This window comes from Miniopterus natalensis, chromosome 13 (assembly GCF_054644295.1).
Source record: "Miniopterus natalensis isolate mMinNat1 chromosome 13, mMinNat1.hap1, whole genome shotgun sequence".
NCBI classification, from domain to species: Eukaryota; Metazoa; Chordata; class Mammalia; order Chiroptera; family Miniopteridae; genus Miniopterus; species Miniopterus natalensis.
The window spans coordinates 47,696,942-47,709,153 of NC_142093.1; positions in this window are offsets into that span (position 1 = coordinate 47,696,942).

A 12,212-nucleotide genomic window follows, 5' to 3' on the forward strand; every position below is an offset into this window, starting at 1 on the left:
GAGGAGTTGGAATCTGTGTCTAATTCATTCTCTCACTAAAAAATTAAACACCAATGTTTACATTATGATGAGCAGAGTTCCAAAAGAATAAATAACTTGTACCTTGGGCCTTCAATGGAAATTTTACTTAAATTTTGGTGAAAAGATGCATTGGCTCAGATTGTAAACCAAGTTCCTAACCCAAGGCAGCACCTTGGGATGACCCCAGGTCTCCATTTCAGCCTGTGTTCTCTTTATTTGTGTTCTATAAAATTTTTTCAAGCTTTCCTATTTGCAGTATGGATTTTTGTGGAGGCCTGTGCTGTCCCAAAAGATAATATTTATTTTCCTCCTCTATGCCCATAACCATATTTATAATTCCATTTCCACAATTCCATGTCAGCAGAGTAGGATAAAAACACCTGAGAGGGAGAGAAAGATCCTGATGGCTGGAAATCAATTCTCTTTTATGGCTCTCTCCTGTTGTCAGCCTCCTCAGGCATGTTAGCCCAACAGCTAGTACTTTTTTCAAAATGGGTTCCTCCTAATATATGATCATACATAGATGCAAATATTCCCAAGATGCATCTGGGCGTGCAGGCATTTTTACTAACTAATTCAATAAACAGAAAAGATGTATGCTCTTCACAGCGAAAGAGAAGACATTTATAGAGAGTAGCTTATGCAGCAGCCCTTCTTGGTTTAGAGGTGGCCAGATTTTCTTGGTATTTATTCACTTATTCACCTATTTTTCCTTTTATGCAATAGTCATTGTGTGTTTTCTATATGTAAGGCAGCTCTGAGCTAGATAATTACCACAAAATACCTCTGGAGGGAGACACCACCATTTTATCTCCAGCTGGGCCTCTTGGTTGAATACTTTGATATGCACTGATCATCAGTCCCATTTTATAACACAGTCCATTCCATACAAGAGGTTTTACTTTGTGTTTGTTTATTTCACTGAGCCGATCCCTCCTTTGGACAAACATAGTTATTTTGGACATGGTGAAAATATAACCTCAAATAGCTAGTTAAATTTATTGGGAATAGAAAACTATTAGTATTTTGCCTTCCACTTTTGAAAGCTCCTTGGGGATAGTTTAATAACTATTAAACTATCAAAACACCCATGAGAAGATAATGAGAACTGGAAGGCAGTGTAAAAGGGGAGTTTTGTCCTTTGATAGATTCAGGGAAATAAGAAAATCATTTAATAAGTGAATAATATTAGCATGATTTTTTTTGGTTTATTTCATGTTCCATAGATGTCAACACAAAAGATGAAAATATGGGTCTTGGGGTGCATTCATGGTAATATTGGGTCTAATATCAACTCATTCGGCAAAGAATGACTAAAACTATAAGGGTCTAAATTACTCTCCTAGGAAACAGTTCAAAGAACCATTAGGCTATATCTGGTAAAAATTAGCAGAAGGGTAGGAAAGTACTTAAGTATTTTTCAATCATAAAGTAAATTATTTTAATCTTACGTGAAGTATTTGAAGCATTTCTAGAGAAACCAAATAGGAATAACTGAGCTACAAATAGAAACTAAATCCCACCTAGTCTATTAATAAAAACAATAGGAAAATACAAGCTAACAATGGGACGTGGACAGATACATGTTAAAATTAAATTTTATAAGATATAAAAATCCCTGTGCTTCTTCAAGGTGTTTATCTCTAATTGCAAACAGTACAGTGAAATGCTATGTATATTAAATTAAAGAAAAGTATGCTCTAAAATGATAACTGATATAAATCTTATGCCTGGTATTGGTGGGTCAGTTGGGAACTACAAAGATGATCACAACTCTTGTTTCATTTAAAAGGTTTTGGCAGAAGTCCTGGAATGGGAAATTGAAACCCAAAATACCATTTGTGGCACCAGATGGGTTTTATGAGGTAAATGTTTTACCCTTTCAACTAAAGGACTCACGTCTCTTTCTAAGGATGGGTTCATGATGTGTTAAAGAAGTTAGGGTCACTCAACACTGATGACATACAGGTGTGCAGCCAGACTGCTTCAAATGAACATCTGGAACCTCTTGGCTTGATATTAATGTTAACCATAAAGCTGGTCTTATGCTCAAGCTCTTTACACAGGTGCATTATTTGTGACACAAAGTGGGAAATAGAAATATAAACATTTGTGGAATAAGATTCATAAAGACTTGTAAAATCTTTACAAAGAAGCAAATTAGAAAAATGTGTTTAACAGCATTTACTACGCTCCTATCTGAGTCAGAAAATGTGCCCATGGATGAGTGCAGTCTGCTCACAGCTGACTTGGTCCATCATGTGATTTCCAACTGAATGGAAAACTTGAAAAGGAGATATATCTCTTCTTATGGCAGCTAGCTATAGGTGGGGAAACAGTATGTTGCTTTTCCAGGTTTTCTGACAATCTGCATGATCACAGGGCTGTTCCCTTGCTCTGTCCTTTAAATCAGCTTTCGTAAACCCTGCCCAACCATGAAATAACAAATTGCTGCCTGCTTTGCCCTGCAGTGTCGGTGTACCTCGGAACAAATGCCTGTTATCTGCTAAGCCCCTCTGAGCTCCTAACAATTTCCCCTGGTATGGTGGCAACATTTATCATCCAGGAACAATCCTTCATCACTTCATAAAGGCCTGGCTTGGTGAGCTCTGTCATAAACTGTTCGCTGCCTCTAAGAGAGCTCATGAGAGAAGTTGGTCTCTCCACAAATGAACCAATAAAAACCAGTTCAAACAAAGCAGTTCACCAAGGGCAACTCCTCCCAGGTTATTTGTACCTGATCCTTTCTTTTACCCATTATAATAAACACTGTTTTCCTTTTTTCCCCATGTTTGATTCATTGATTTCTCCATAATTATCATCTCCTTAATACCTCCCAAAAAAGCCCTCCAAATTTTATAGATTTTAATCTCAATATTTGGCCTCTTCTTAATTTCCACAGTGATTGTCTTATATATATATATAAAACCCTTTATCATTTCTGGCAAAATATATGTCTAAATATGTTAAGTCAAGCTTCACACAGCACTTTCCTAAGGCCAAAGTCCAAATGCACTTGTATAAAATCTAGTAGGTACTCAATTAATAATAACTGAGTGATATTTTTATTTTGACCTTTAAATGTGGATGTTTCCTCACCCACATTTTTTGCCTGTTTTCCTAATCGCTTACCCAGCTATCACCATCAGCCTTACCTTTTCTTGTTGCTATGTGTCATATTTCACCATAGAACAGTTAAATTACTTCAAGCACCACCAGGATGAGATCAGAAGGAAATATGCTTTCTATTTGAGTGATTCTGAATACAAGACCATGTTCAAGTAATACTTTCTCAAAAAATAATGAAGAGAGCATAGAAGGTAAGACTTTCAAATGTTCTGTTAACTAGCAATAATTATGGAATAAATTTCTAAATTTCTTAATTGTTATTTAATGCCTCAAATCTCCTTTTTTATTCTTCAAGCCTGAAAGCAGACATTCAGTTCCCTTCTTCTTTGCTTACTGCATAGTCCTTGCCAATGTGCTTTGACACCATGAGTGTCCAAGGACAGCTTATTGTCTCGATTATCAATAGATATAAAAATTTGCTCCTGCTCAGGGTTAACCAATTCTCATATTCAAATTCTTGAAGAAGAGAACATGAGCTGATGTCAATAAATTTATAAATAATTTGGAAGATGCATTGGCATTGCTCTAGGAAATATTCACCTTTATCAATTCCACATGTCCACACACATATTTACAGCTTCTCTGCCTGTCTAAACATCATCTTATACATCTATGATTGGGAACAGGAGCATGGAAAGAACTGGTAGAACAAGATTTTAAAAGCACATCCCTCTCCCCTCCTCTTCTGCTAATTCTGGGTCTTTCCAGAGATTCTCTCCTAAAGGAAGCAGCCCTCACTCCTCCCAGTTCCTTTCTTTTCATAATTATTTGAGGAACTCTACTATAACTAAGGAAGGAGACCTCTGCCTTGAACAGGGGAGTTCAATGAGATGTTTCTTGAAATTAACAAAGGTAATCTCAGCATCAAATGAGAGAAATAATGGGTAGACTCTACACATAAGAAAAACAGCAGGAAAGATCCTGAGAAATGAATTCTCACCAAAAAGAGAGAAAAAGAGAAAGACACTGAGAGAAAGAAAGGGAGAAAGAGAGAGAATATTACAGACTGAGGAGGGCAAAGACTGTCAGTGTTCACAAGAAACAGAAATAAACATGATGTCACTACATGGGGACCTGGAGCCAAAGCAAATGAAGAGAAAATGAAAGGAAGGCATTCATGAGCCTTATAACATGAGCCCTGCTCCTCAGAACGTAACTTTTCCCCTGGCATCTGAAAGTGATGTATGAAGGTCTTAACAAGAGTAGATACAATTTCACAAGGAAAAATAATCCTCAACATAAAAATAGGCAAAGGTCATGAGCGGGCAATTTATCTTTCAACATTGGTGGGGGGGCGGTGAAGGGGATGACCAACAACATAGGAAAATGTATTAAATGAGTACTTGAAATAAAAAAAATAAAGTTAAAATAACACTATTTTTTATTCATGGCACCATTTTGGGGGAGGGGAAGAACATATTACTATATATTTTATTTCTCTTATACCCAAATAGTGGTTATTTTTAAAAATCAAAATCAAATCTACTCTCAATGAAAGATAACTTTCTAACATTAGGGTTTTTAAGTTTTTTTGTTATTTTTTTAAATTTTTGTTTAAAATATTACAGATGTCCCTTTATCTCCCCAATGACCCATTTCACCCTGTCCCATCCCTCTCCTCGCCATTGTCTGTGTCCTTGGGTTGTGCATATATGCATATAAATTCTTCGGTCACTCTCTCCCCCTTCACCCACCCGCCCTCCTCCAGCCCTCTGACATTCGTCAGTCTCGTCTATGCTTCCATGTCATCAAATCTATTCTGTTCATCAGTTTATTAAGTTCTTTAGATTCCACATATAAGGGAGATCATGTGATGTTTGCTTTTCGCTGCCTCGCTTATTTCACTTAGCATAATATTCTCCAGGTCCATCCATACTGTCCCAAAGGGTATGAGATCCTTCTTCTTACAGCTGCGTAGTACTCCGTGGTGTAAATGTCCCACAGTTTTTTTATCCACTCGTCTACTGATGGGAACTTCGACTGTTTCCAGATCTTGGCTATTGTAAACTGTGCTGCTATGAACATCGGGGTACACATATTCTTTCTGATGAATGATTCAGGATTCTTAGGATACATTCCTAGGAGTGGAATCACTGGGTCAAAAGGCAGCTCCATTTTTAATTTTTCGAGGAACCTCCAAACTGTTTTCCATAGTGGCTGCACCAGTCTGCATTCCCACCAGCAGGGTAATAGGGTTCCCCTTTCTGCACACCCTCGCCAGCACATGTTGTTTGTTGATTTGTTGATGGAGCCATTCTGACAGGTGTGAAGTGATACCTCATTGTTTTAATTTGCATCTCTCTGATGATTAGCAACATTGAGCATTTTCTTATGTGTCTCTTGGCCATCCGTATGTCCTCTTTGGAGAAGTGTCTATTCAAGTCCTTTGCCCATTTCTTAATTGAGTTGTTTGTCTTCCTCTTGCTGAGTGCTATGAGTTCTTTGTACACTTTGGAAATTAGCCCCTTATTAGATACATCCTTGGCAAATATGTTTTTCCAGACCATGGGGTTCCTTTGTATTTTGAGGCAGTTGTCTTTTGCTGTGCAGAAGCTATTTAGTTTGATGTAGTCCCATGTGTTTATTTCTCCTTTTGTTTCTCTTGCCCTAGGAGATGTATCAGTGAAAAGTCAACTACTTGGGATGTCTGTGACTTTAATGCCTATGTTTTCTTCCAGGATTTTTATGGTTTCGTGACTTACATTTAAGTCTTTTATCCATTTTGAGTTTACTTTTGTGTATGGTGACAGTTGGTGGTCTAGTTTCATTCTATTGCATGTATCTGTCCAATTTTCCCAGCACCACTTGTTGAAGAGACTGTCTTTACTCCATTGGATACTCTTGCCTCCTTTGTCAAATATTAACTGACCATAATGGCGTGGGTCTATTTCTGGGGTCTCTGTTCTGTTCCATTGATCTATGTCTGTTGTTGTACCAATATCAGGCCGTTTTGATTACTGTGGCTTTGTAATACAGTTTGAAGTCCAGTAATATGATCCCTCCCACTCTGTTCTTTTTTCTCAAGATGGCTGCAGCTATTCGGGGTCTTTTTTGGTTCCCTATAAATTTTTGAAATGTTTGTTTAGGTCTCTGAAATATGCTGTTGGTATGTTAATACGAATTGCATTGAATTTATAAATTGCTTTGGGTAGCATGGACATTTTAATGATATTAATTCTTCCAATCCATGAGCATGGTATATTCTTCCACTTGTTTAAATCTTCCTCTATTTCTTTTTTCATTGTCATGTAGTTTTCTGAGTACAGGTCTTTTACATCCTTGGTTAACTTTATTCCTAGGTATCTTATTTTTTTAGTTGCAATGGTAAATGGTATTGCTTTTTTAGTTTCTCTCTCTGAAAGTTCATTGTTGGTGTATAAGAATGCCACTGATTTCCAGATGTCAATTTTGTATCCAGCTACCTTGCCCAATTCATTTATCAAATATAATAGTGCTTTGATGTAGTCTTTAGGGTTTTCTATGTACAATATCATGTCATCTTTAAATAATGACAGTTTTACTTCCTCCTTCCCAATTTGGATACCTTTTATGTTTTCTTCCTGTCTGATGGCTATGGCCAGGACTTCCAGTACTATGTTGAATAAGAGAGGTGAAAGTGGACATCCTTGTCTTGTTCCTGTTTTTAAGAGAAATGGTTTTAGTTTTTGCCCATTGAGTATGATGGTGGCTGTAGGTCTGTCATATATGGCCTTTATTATGTTGAGGTATGATCCCTCTATTCCCACTTTGCTGAGAGTTTTTATCAGAACTGGGTGCTGGATTTTGTCAAATGCTTTTTCTGCATCTATTGATATGATCATAGGATTTTTGTCCTTCATTTTGTTTATGTGATGTATCACATTTATTGATTTGTGGATGTTGTACAGCCTTGCATCCCTGGAATAAATCCCACCTGGTCATGATGTATGATCTTTTTAATGTATTGTTGGATCCAGTTTGCTAGTATTTTGTTGAGGATTTTAGCATCTATGTTCATCAGGGATATTGGCCTGTAATTTTCTTTCTTTGTAGTATCTTTGTCTGGTTTTGGGATTAGGATGATGCTGACCTCATAAAAAGAGTTTGGGAGTTTTCCCTCCTCTTGAATTTTCTGGAATAGTGTGAATAGAATAGGTGTTCGTTCTCCTTTGAATGTTTGGTAAAACTCACCTGTAAATCCATCTGGTCCAGGACTTTTCTTTGCTGGGAGTTTTTTGATTACTGCTTCAATTTCATTAGTTGTTATTGGCCTATTCAGGTTTTCTGTCTCTTTTTGATTCAGCTTTGGGAGGTTGCATGCTTCAAGGAATTTTTCCATTTCCCCCATGTTGTCCAGTTTGTTGGCATATAGTTGCTCGTAATATTTTCTTACAATCCTTTGTATTTCTGTTGGGTCAGTTGTTATATCGCTCCTTTATTTCTGATTTTACTGATTTGGGTCCTCTCTTTTTGTTTCTTAGTGAGTCTGGCTAAAAGTGCATCAATCTTATTAACCTTTTCAAAGAACCGGCTCTTGGTTTCATTGATTTTTTGTATTTTTTTTAGTCTCTATGTCTTTAATCTCTGCTCTGATTTTTATTATTTCCTTCTTTCTACTTGCTTGGGGCTTTTCTTGCTGTTCTCACTCTACTTCTTTTAGTTGTTGTGTTAGATGGTTCATTAGATCTTTTTCTTGTTTCTTGAGATAGGCCTGTAATGCTATGAATTTTCCTCTCAGGGCTGCTTTCGCCATGTCCCATAGATTTGGGGTTGTTGTTTGTTCATTTTCGTTACTTTCCATGAAGTGTTTGATTTCTTCCTTGATCTCCTTGGTAACCCATTCATTGTTTAATAACATGCTATTTAGCCTCCATGTGTTTGAATATTTTTGAGTTTTTTTTATAGTGGTTGATTTCTAGTTTTATGGCATTGTGATCCGAGAAGATGCTTGATATGATTTCAATCTTCTTATATTTGTAGAGACTTGCCTTGTGCCCTAACATGTGGTCTATTTTTGAGAATGTTCCATGTGAACTTGAGAAGAATGTGGATTCTGCTGCTTTGGGGTGAAATGTTCTGTAAATGTCAATTAAATCCATTAGGTCTAGTGATTCATTTAAGGTCTGCATTTCCCTGTTGATTTTTTGTCTTGATGATCTGTCCAATGCTGACAGTGGGGTATTAAAGTCCCCCACTATGTTTGTGTTGCTGTCAATCTCCACTTTAAAGTCCCCCAAGAAATTTTTTATATATTTTGGTGCTCCTATATTGGGTGCATAAATGTTTATAAGGGTTATTTCCTCCTGTTGGATTGATCCCTTTAGTAATATGTAGTGACCATCTTTGTCTCTTGTTATGGTCTTTGTTTTGAAGTCTTTTTTGTCTGAAATAAGCATTGCTACTCCAGCTTTCTTTTCCATTCCATTTGCATGGAATATTTTACTCCATCCCTTCACTTTTAGCCTGTGTGAGTCTTTTGCTCTCAGGTGGGTCTCTTGTAGATAGCATATATTTGGGTCCTGTTTTCTTATCCATTCAGCTACCCTTTGTCTTTTGATTGGACCATTTATTCCGTTTACATTTAAGGTTACTATTGATATCAAATTATTTAATGCCATTTTCCCCCTTTATGCTGATGTACCTTTCTGTCACTATGCCTTCTTTTTCTTAAAGCAGTCCTTTTAGCATTTCTTGCAATGCTGGTTTAGTGGTACTGAACTCCTTTAGTCTTTTTTTGTCTGGGAAGCTTTTTATTTCACCTTCAATTTTAAATGATAGCCTTGCTGGATAAAGCAATCTTGGTTGCATATTCTTGCTTTTCATTACTTGGAGAACTTCATGCCACTCTCTTCTGGCCTGAAGAGTCTCTGTTGAGAAATCAGCTGTCAGCCTTATGGGGGTTCCCTTGTAGGTCACTGCTTGTCTCTGTCTTGCAGCCCTTAATATTTTCTCTTTGTCCTTGACATTTGCCACTTTAATTATGATGTGTCTTGGAGTGGGTCTCTTTGGGTCCTTCTTGATTGGAACCCACTGTGCTTCCTGAACTTGTATGGCTCTCTCCTTCCCCAGCCTAGGGAAATTTTCTATAATTATTTCCTCCTCCAAGTTCTCTATCCCTTGCTCTCTTTCCTCCCCTCTGGCACTCCTATAATGCGAATGTTGTTTCGCTTCATGTTGTCCCAAAGCTCCCTTTGACTGTCCTCATGCTTTTTAAGTGTTTTTTCTTTTTGCTGCTCTGATTGTGTGATTTTTTCTACCTTTTTTTCTAATTCACTTATTCTATCCTCTGCTTCATTGAGCCTGCTTTTAATTCCTTCCAGTGCATTCTTGATATCAGATACAGCATTCTTTATCTGTGTCTGAGTTTTGTTTATGGTATGTATCTCTTTTTTCATGTTTTCACTAAGGTCCTAGATCTTATCATCTAGAGTCTTCTTAAGTTCCTTGAACATCTTAATCATCCATACTCTGAACTGCGTTTCTGATAACTTGCTTAAATCCATCTCATCAAAGTCTTTTTCTGGTGATGTTTCCTTTTCTTTTATTTGGGGGTTGTTTCTTTGTCTCCCCATTTTGGTAGGTCTTAGTGTTTGTATCTATATATTAGATATATTTGCTGTCCCCCAGTCTTGTGGGATGGAATTTGTGTTGTGGGTCCAGTGGAGCCCAGAGGTGTGTTTTCCTTATACTTCTGAGCTCTTTGCTCTAGGAGTGTCCCTCTTGTGGATGTCCCTTTTGTGGTTTCTTTATGTTCTCCTGTTGTGGTTGGGTCTAGATAGTCATTGATCAGTCCTTGGGAGGACCCTCCTCAGGTTGGCAAACTGTGTCTCAGCCCCAACCTCGTTGTGTAAGCTGTTGTACAGGTGCCGGCAACGCAGGACAATACACAACTAAACTTCCAGGAAACAAGAGGTATCTTACAAAATATCTTGACAGGCACAATGAAAACAACCCACATGAAAATAGAACTGGGAGAGTGAAGGGAGAACACACACACACACAAATGCTTAAAAAGAGAGAGAGAGAGAAAAGTAACGCTTAGAGAGAGAGAGAGAGAGAGAGATTGTTGTTAATACTGGTGAAAATTTAGAAAATAATAATAAACTAAAATGTAAAAAATAGAGAAACTACTGGGAGATAACAGAAGCAGAGATAAGATTCTGAAAGAAGGGCCAGCAAAAAATTAAGGGAGAGAATAGGAATAGGATAATAGTTGAAAATGAGAAAACAAAAATACAATAAAGAGAATAAGAGAAACTAACAATCGAACAAAAAGACAGGAAGACAGAGGGAGGATAACAAAAGAATGAAAGAAAAGTAGAAAAAGAAAAAAGAAGAAAAAAAAGTTATGCTAGTGGATCAAGAGGAGAGAGAGAGATAAAGCCCAGGCAGGGAGGGAGTCTGGTAAGAGATTTGGGGGAATCTATAGAGGAAAGCAGTAAACTTGGTTATAATGATAAAGTCCCAGTCGTTAAGCTAGGATATCAAGAATGTCTTGATATTAGAAGCAAGGATAAAAGAAAACAAAACAAATTACCAAAACAAAACTAAAAACAAGCTAAGCAAGACAAAATTCTTTTATAAAAAAAGAGGAAAAAAAATTTATTTAAAAAATGTATAAAAAATTATTATAAAATTTTAAAAAGAAGAAAAAACAAATTTTCTCCCTTTTCTCCCTAAGGAAAAAAGAAAAAATAAACAAACCCACAAACAAAAAACAAACAAAAAAAGCCAAAACCCAAAAAAAACAAAACAAAACAAAAAAACAGAAGAAAAAAAGGTAGTCAGTCAGGTGAGTTTCTTCTGGGCAGCTTATGTTGTCTGAGGGTCACTGTTTTGTGGGCTGGTTTCCGTTCTCCTGGGAGGTGCTTGTGTATCACCCAGTGTGAGGAGCCGTCTAGGTTTGGCTCTGGTGTCCTTAGGTAGATGGTTGATCTGAGGCTCTCCTTGAGCCACCTCCTCTTGTCAGCTATTTTGCAACCTTTTAATTATCTGGTCTTACTCCAGAGTCTTCTGTAGAGTCTTTAGGGTGCAGGGTGGCTAGTGTAGCCCAGGGTGTCACTCCCCCTAGAGGTGTCGCTGTCAGGCGCTCACTCTGCGGGAGTTAGTCTCTGCTCCACTGCCAGCTCCTCAGTCCCTACCCTGCCCTCTGATTCTAGTTCCCCAGGCTCTGGCCTGCTGCAGCTTCAGATTGATTTCAGCCTGTTGCCTTTTCTGTCTGGGCCGTTTCAGCAGCCTGGGCTCAGTGGGTTCCATTAAGAACACATTCTGGTGAGCCCTTTGCCTGCCCTGCCCCCAGCAGGGGGTTTTAGCATTTCTTCCAGCTCCCAAACAACAGCCCCTGAGGGTCTTATTCTTGTGATGTCCTCCCGTGTGCTGCTCTCCCTTCCCCCTCATGACTGTGCCCTGTGGGGTGTCTGGGGCCTCAGTGAGCGGGACCCGCCCCTTTCCTGTTGGGGGGGTGCTCGTGGCTGCAGGAGAGGCCAGCGGGCTCCGCCCCTCCCTGCTCAGCTCTGGTTGGCTGGTCGCCCCAGGCCCGCCCCTCAGACCGTCTACTGTGCAGACCCCAACCCCTGCCTCTGCTGGTCTGTCCCCCAGTGCACGCCGGGAAGGTGGGAGCCAGTTCCGCGATCAGAGGCAAAAATGCACAAAGCAGCACACAGGCAGAGAGCCCGCCCTGCAAAGTCCCGCCGCCTGCACGCCAAGGCCCCCAGCGGGAGGGGACCCAAAGTCAGCTCCACGCAGCTCGCGGCACCGCTGGTCTCAGCAAAACTGGGGCAGTTTCAAGGGCCACCACGGTGCCCCCCAGGGCTGGTCACAGATCCCAGCCTCTCGGCACCCGCAGCTCAAGGCCGGAAGGCTCCTCCCCTCCCCCACGCCATGCAGATTCAGCGCTTTCTGGGGCTCAACACAATGCCCCACAGGGAGGCAGAGAGTCCCCGTGTGGGGCTGCCCAGCACAGTCCTCGGGTCCCTTACCACGTGGGTGCCACAGACCTTGGGACAGCCTTCCCTATGGTCAGCCCCCTAGCACTAGACGCCGGTTGCAGCTGCCATTAGAGGCTTTGTTTCCTAGGAAGGCGC